This window comes from Notamacropus eugenii, chromosome 2, assembly GCF_028372415.1.
Source record: "Notamacropus eugenii isolate mMacEug1 chromosome 2, mMacEug1.pri_v2, whole genome shotgun sequence".
In the NCBI taxonomy this organism is placed as follows: Eukaryota; Metazoa; Chordata; class Mammalia; order Diprotodontia; family Macropodidae; genus Notamacropus; species Notamacropus eugenii.
In genome coordinates this window covers 325,558,373-325,566,507 of record NC_092873.1, presented here as the reverse complement: position 1 = coordinate 325,566,507, position 8,135 = coordinate 325,558,373, and positions in this window count along the sequence as shown.

The following is an 8,135-nucleotide window of genomic DNA, read 5'->3' as shown; positions in this document are numbered from 1 at the left end:
AAGAGAAATGACAGAAAACTTCAGATCCATTCCTGAGTAGATAAGTGGTCAAAGGAGGAGAAATAGAAATAATTAACAGTCATCTGAAAAATTGTTCAAAATCACCAATAATCATAAAAATGTGAATTAAAACAACCTTGACATAGAAATTTGGATCCATCAAATTAGCAAATAGCAATAATAGCCAGTATTTCTATAGTGCTTTAAGATTTCTGAAGCACTTTACATATGTTAGCTCCTTTTATCCTTACAACAACCCTATAAATTAGCTACTATTATTATCTCCTTTTATAGAGAAGGGAACTGAGGCTGAGGGGCTAAATGACTTACCCAAGGTGGGAGGCAGGATTTGAACTCAGGTTTCCCTGACTCCAAGCTCACAGTCTACCCACTGTGCCCTTCTTCTGGCCCAGGTAAGTCCCTCTAAATGCACAAGTCCAGCAGATTTCCCTCTCTATCCTCCCTACTTTGTCATTAATCTTCAATTACTCCCTGTCTACCAGTTGCTTCCCTACTACCTACAAGCTTGTTCATCTCTCCCTCATCTTTAAAAAGGCTTCATTCAATTCATCTCTTTGAAAGCTTTTTTAGTGTCTAAAATCCTTGGAAGGCCATCTACAATAAGTGCCTCCACTTTCCTTCCCCTTACTTCTTGTTAGACTTTTAAGAATCTGACATCTGACCTCATCATTCAACCAAAATTCTCTCCAAAGTCAGCGATGATCTCTGAATTGATAAATTGAAGAACCTTTTCTCTATCTTAATCCTTCTCTGCACTGTTAATCACTCATCGTGATACTCTTTTTTTTTTTTTTTGGAGGGGGAGAAGGCAAGGCAATTGGGGTTAAGTGACTTGCCCAAGGTCACACAGCTTGTAAGTGTCAAGGGTCTGAGGTCAGATTTGAACTCAGATACTTCTGACTCCAGGGCTAGTTGCCCCTCACCATGCTCTTCCTTCCTGGTTTTCATGACATGCTATCTCTTGCTTCTCCTCCTACCTGTCTAACCATTCTTTTTCTGTCTCCTTTGCTTTCCAGGTCATGTTCACTAACTGTGGGTGACTCCCAGGTTGAGTCCTGGGTACTACTCTTTTCTTCTCCTTCTATCCTCTTTCACTTCATGATCTCATCAGTTCTCTTGATTTCAATTATCAGCTCTTTGCAGATGACTCTTAGACCTACTTGTTCAACCCTAATTTCTCTTCTGCTCATCAGCCTTGCATCTCTCACTGTTTATTAGGCACCTCAAACTGGACTTCCCAAAGACATCTTCAATTCTACAAACCAAATTGGAACTTAATATCTTTCCTCCCAAACCCTCCCCTCTTCCCATCTTCTCTTTTACTGTTGATGGTGATATCATCCTCCCAGTCAGTCATCCAGGCTCACAATCATCCTCTACTCTTGACTCTCTCACATCGCTCCAATTCATCCTCTACTCAATTGTCACATTGACCTTCCTAAAATGCAAGCCTGACCATATCTTCTCCCTGTTCAACAAACTCTAGTGGATCCCTGTTACATCTAGAATAAAATAGTAAAGTCCTTTGTTTGGTTCTTAAAGCCCTTCATAAGCTAACCTTTTTCTACTTGTCTAGTCTTCTTATGTGTTTATTCCCATCCACATCCTCCAATGACCTTGTACCCCTTGCTCTTTCCATCTCCCGACTTCAGACATTTTCACTGACTGTCCCCCATGCTAAGAATTCTCACCCTCCTCATCACTGCCTCCTACCTTCCTTGACCACCTTCAAGTCTCATTTTCTACAAGAAGTCTCTCCCAGTTCTTAATCTTAGTGGCTTCCCCATGAGACTGCTCCCAATTGATCACATGTATACCTTATTTGTACCTAGTTATTTGCCTGTTGTCCCTTTTCTCTTGAGAAACAAGGAGTGTGGGATTTGGGTTTTGTTGTCTTTAATTTTTATTCCCAGTGTCCAGGAAATATGCACAATGTCTGGTACACAGTAAGTTCTTAATAAATGCTATTGACTTGACTTGACTTGTGCTACCTAGAAAAGGAAGGAAAATTCATTTTTGGAGGAACTTTGGAAAGACAGACCTATTAAGCCACTGAATGAGGATCAGTGAATTATTCCAACTATTGTGGAAAGCGATTTGGGATTATCCAATATAAGTTACTAAATTGTGCGTACTCGTTGACCCAGAGATCTCATCACTGGGACTTTATTTCCAAGGAAGTTATTAACAGCAATGAAATGCCTATATGGACAAGAAGTATTTGTAATGGCTACGTCTATAACAGCAAAATAGCAAAAAAGGATTAAGGAATGACTGAGCAAATTGTGGTCTATTAATGTATGGAATATTATTGTACCAAGAGTAATAAAAATACAGATAATTCATATACATCTGAAGATTTGTATCAAGAGAGGTAGAGTAAAAAAAAGGAGAACCAAATGAATAGTATATAAACTGATAACAATTATGTAAACATTAAACAGTAACTAAATTCTAGTCAAATATAATGGACTTTTTCATCTTTGTCTTTCAATTCTTGGCACCTAAACGTAATTCAATAAGGTTGAATTAAATTGGGAGGGTATTCTGGGAAGATGACAGAGTAGGTCAGAAATTTACAGACTCTACAGATTTCCTCCACAGACAGAAAAAAAAATTGGTATTAACTAATGAAAGTTTAAGCACATACCTTTTCTTTCTTTTAGCAAAAATATTTTCAATCACCCTTTTATGCTCTTTGTCTTAGCTGTTTTATACTAATAGACATTTCATCTAGGTAAGAGTTTATTAAATTGCCATAATAATTGTTCAGGAAGAGAGAGAGAGAACAATGCCCAGGAAGATACTCTTAGGAGACTCAGTTTGGTATAACCACAAGAGAAAGTGAGCAAGCTGAAGGGAGCGGTGGTTTTTTTCCCCCTCTCCCTTGGAAGATAACACTCCAGGTTTGAAAGGAAAACCATGCCCTGGAAAGGGGAGTAATTTGCAAGAGAATCTCTGCCCAGGTTAAGGGAGGTAGAGTAAGTTCAAGGGAGATTGACAGCTCATCTTGCCTTACTGTCCATTGCCATCTGGTGGCCATAAAAATTGTTACTTAAAAATCCCTAGCCATTATCACATTTTCAAATCCTTTCCAGAGATCAGAGATCAATAAACTCTTATCTAGACTGTGAGTTCCTAAAAGCAATCCAGTTTTTTTTTCTTGGCATCTCTTTGTATCCCCACTTTGCACAGTGCTTGGTACATACTGAGCATAGTGGATACTTGAAGAAATAAAAAAGAGGGTTTGTATGAGGGAATGGTGAACAATCAAGACAAGGATTTCACAGCATAGCCTACGGCAGGCCCCATTGTCAGATTCCTAATTAGAAAAAAAAAAATCTTGTATTTCTCCATATAACAGCATGTGGAGCCCTGGGCTTGCCTTGCCTGGCATGGCACCTAGCATATTGGTGCTCAGTGACTACCAAGTTAATGGTGATGAGAATTAGGCTGCCATGACTCAGTTCATTTCACACCAGACAAGATTTGCATTCACTGGGGGCTTCTGTCCCCTCTCTAGTGGAATTAAGAAGAAATAGGGCATGCTGCTTCTGCTGCTGCCTCTTCTGCCTGAGCTGGAATCAGACTGTAATTTGTTTTGTCTGTGAATGCTTGCAGCACTTCAGTCAAATAAACTGAAGTACCAGGGCTTTCCCTGCTCAGGAGCTGTCTTAATAAGGAAGTATCATGTTCTATATAGTAGTAATGGAAGATTTACAATGTACTTCACATACATTATTTCATTTGATCCATACGACAAGCCTGTAAGACAGGTGTTACTATTATCTCCATTTTACAGTCGAGGAAGCTAAAGCTGAAAGAAGTTGTGACATGTTTAGTGTGTATATGAGGCAGGATTTTAACTTAGGTCTTCCTGACTCCAAGGCTGGCTCTCTGTCCAAGGTTTCCAGATATCTCCTAAGATCTTGTCAAGGTGATAGGTCCTCCACAAAGTCATGCAGACCGATGACATAGTCCATTACGCAGAATTTTCAAAGTTGACTATCTCTATGCATAAATTCCTACATCTTTATATCTGACTCTAGTCTCTCTTAGTTCTGATCCTGAATTATCAAATGTCTATTAGATGGAAATAAGTTTTGTATGACTTTATGAGTATGATCAATATCAAATTGCTTGCTTTTACAAGGAGACAGAAAGGCAGGGAGGAGGAAGAAAGTTTGGAATTCAAAATTTTTAAAAATGATTGTTAAAATATTTTTACATGTCATTGGGAAATATCTAACAAAATTAAAAACAATTTTAAAAAGAAAAAACAACTATCTATTAGACAGTTCATACTACATATATACATTTCAAATTCTACATATTTCAAGCAAGTGATCATGTTTTTCTCCAAACTGACCCCTCCTACAAACTTTCTTATGTCTGTCCCCATATGTTTGTCAAAGGTACCAACATTCTTATAGTTACCCAGGACTATAGACTCAGAGTCAGTCTCTTTAGACTGTGAGTTCCTAAAAGCAATCCAGTTTTTTTTTTCTTGGCATCTCTTTGTATCCCTCCTTTACACAGTGCTGGGCACTTATAAATGTTAATTGATTTACTGCCTCTCACCTCACACAGTCCATCAGTTGAACTCAGTCTTATTGGGTCAATGTCCACATCTCTTGCATGCTTCTCTCTCCTCACATAGCTGCTATTCTAGTCTAGGCCCTCATCACTTCCCTCATTCATTATTTCAATAGCCTCCCAGTTGGACCTCCATATCTCAAATCTTTCTACTTGCCATCCTTCCTCCGCAATGCTGCCAGTGATTTTCCTAGAGCACAACTCTGACCACATTACTCCACTATTTAATATACTCCAGTGTCCCCCTATGATTCCGAGAATTCAATGCAAATTGCTCTGTTAGGTTTTAGCCAAACCCTTCACAACCTAGTTCCAATATAAATTTCCAGCCTTATTACCTATTTCTCCATGGTCCAGAAAAATTGGGGTCTCTTTCTTATCTTCACATCTTTTCCAGTGCCTGAAATGTCTTCCCTTCTTACCTCCAGGATCTCTAACTCCCTTCAAAGTTTAGTTCAAGCATCATTTTCTAGATGACACCCGTTCTGAATCCCTTCAATCTACAATTACTTTTCCCCCCAAATTATCTTATTTCATCATATTTGTATGTTTATTATCAATCTATTTATATATGTGCATGTTATCTCTTCCAAAAGAATTTAAGCTCCTTAAGGTAGGGGCTGTTTCTTTTTTATCTTTGTATCACCAATACTTAGCGCAGGGATGCTGGGCATGTAGGTGGATCTTAATATTTACTTGTTTGTTTGTTTGATTGATTGATCTCAATTGAGATAACAAATTAAAGTTCTAAACCAATGTCAGTTATAATCATCTCAACTTTCTCCCTCAGCCTTTGAAAATGCAAAATATTGAAGTTCCTTGAAATGCCCTTCTTTGTTTCACTTTAATGGTAGATTCGCTCTAATGGTAGATATTAATAAAGAAAATAAGCACTTATATAGCACTTACCATATGACAGGCACTGTACTAAACACTCTTTACAAACATCATCTCATTTCATAATATAAGAAAGAGCTCAGTGTCAAATTCAAGAAAATGAGCCCAATGGTCTTTGCCACATGCCTTCATTGAAACGTTGTTTTTCTTCAATCATTTCACTTATGTCCAACTCTTTAAGACTCACTTGGGGTTTTCTTGGCAAAGATACTAGAGTGGTTTGCCATTTTCCTTCTCCAGCTCATTTGATGAGGAAACTGAGGTAAACAGGGTTAAATGACTTGTACAGGGTCACACAGCTACTAAGTGTCTGAGGTCAGATTTGAACTCTGAAAGATGAGTCTTCCTGACTCCAGACCCAGTAATCATGCTATAGAGCCATAATAACACATGGGCAAATTAGGGTTGGCAGAAACCATGAGGATCATCTATAATCCAGGAGTTCTGAACCATTTTTGTGTCATGGACTTGGATAGTTTGGTGACATCTATGGACCCCTTCTCAGAAAATGTTTTTAAATGCATAAAATAAAATAGAATCACAAAGGAAACCAATTACATTGAAATAAAGCTGTAACTGGTTTTTTCTTATCCAAGTTCTCAGAGGACAGGATTTAGTCCAGCTTCCTTATTTTATAGATGAAGAATCAGAGACTCTGATGATTTGCCCATGGTCATGGGGTAAGTCAGAAGCAGAATGGGGATCAGAACCAGGGCTTCTGATTCCAAGTCCAATGCTAAGGATGTCTAGCACAAAAAGGGGCAGCTTACCCTATCTTACCTTGGGGAGTAGCTGAGTTCTTTCATCTTCCACCATATTCACCTTCTTCCTGGAAAACTCTACCAAAAGGTTAAGAAAAGAGTTCCTCTCTCTTTCTTTGCACAGTTTCTCAAGATTGTAAGAGTGTTGCTGGAGCTGATAAAACTCTTGGGACTGGCTGGAGGCTGAGAATCACAAACATGGGATTGGAGAGCTCTGCCAGTCAGTCAGATACTAGCGTCATAACTGAATCATGTGAGAAGTCATACTTTAGTGCTTAAGACTTGCAGACATTTTCTCTTCTGGGGCATCACTAAGCTAACAGCATTTCTCAGATGCATCAACCGTGTAGGGATTCTCTATAGTTCATTTAGCACAACATTACTACTAAGGCATCTTTCTCCTTGTTATCTTTGCCATATTTTAATAGAGATGTGGGCAAGGCTGACTGCTTTAGGCTGAACCTTATGAGGCAATGTGCCTTGCTGAAGTTACCATAAGTCTAGGCTTTTGTTGTTGTTTGGGGGCAGTCGTTATTAAGTGACTTGCCCAGGGTCCCACAGCTAATAAGTGTCAGAAGGCAGATTTAAATTCAGGTCCTCGTGACTCCAGGGTCGTTGCTTTATCCATTGAGTCAACAGGCTGCTCCTCATTGGTCTAGGTTTTGATCCTCAGCTTTGTTCATTTAAAAACTTTATGTTGCCAGCTCACATAACTTACTGGAGACTGATTTATAAATTAGAATACAAGTTGACTAATTTACAGTTAAAGAATGGTGAGTATACCCAAGATAAAAAGATCCAAAATAAGAAGATGCCTAGCTGACCTTAATCAGAGACATAGAGCTAGAAAAAACTTAGTCATATGCCCTAGTCATAACTAGTGCAGGGTGACCAGGGTTTTGCCTTAGGGTATTGACATTTAGTAAGACTTGTTTCCTCTCTTTATCTATCTGAAGACTGTTATCCCCTTGTCCAGAGTCTTGAGGTCATCTGCCCGCCTCTTCCACGTGGCAAAACCCTCTTTCCTCACCTGACCCTGGGATGCCACCCTTAGAGTCCTGTTGTCATAAACTAAGAGGGGGAAGAGGAGGATCAGTCTCTCTCCTTGTGTATACCCACACATGTGGCCATGACATCACCAATGTCAGCAGGTTTCATGGAAACTGAAGGCAGAGATGTTAAGACTGGAGGTCTCAAAGATTTGTGGAGTGGAGATTCAAACTGAGGTTCTCTGACTCAAATTGCCAAATCAGGTAAGTGTTATGTGAGAAAAGGGAAAGGATGTAGCATGTGGCTATAATTTAAAGGTGATAAAAGGTTGCAAAGATTTTTTTGTTTTTGCTTTTTAAACAAAATCTTAGGAAATGAATTTAAACCTCACCAATAATTTTGGAACAAGCATTGTATACTCATTGCACATCTCTATAAAATTCATTGTGCTTGGAATTCCTCGCCATGATATTTGAGTCAACAATTTTGTAGTGTTTTGTACCGAGGGTACAGTGTTTGTATTTTTACTACAGTCAGTGACAACTGTAGAATCTATGTGTAAGAGAGTGTCATTTTCAGATTTGGCAAATTTTTAGAATGAGAAGGGAAGCTTCAATGTACAAATACAATGAGATATAAGGGTAACCTTCATTTAGGTTTTAACTGGTCACATTTGTGCCTTGTCAAGAGTGGACCCCTTTCAGATTCTGAGATATCACAGAAAGGATGTGGATGGAGGGAATTGTGGGAAGATAGCAGACTGAGGCAGGAAATCACCTGGCTCTTCCAAATTCCCCTCTTCTCCAAATAACTTAAAATAATGCCTCAAAATGAACTTTAGAGTGGCAGAAATAATGAAAAGTCAGAAAA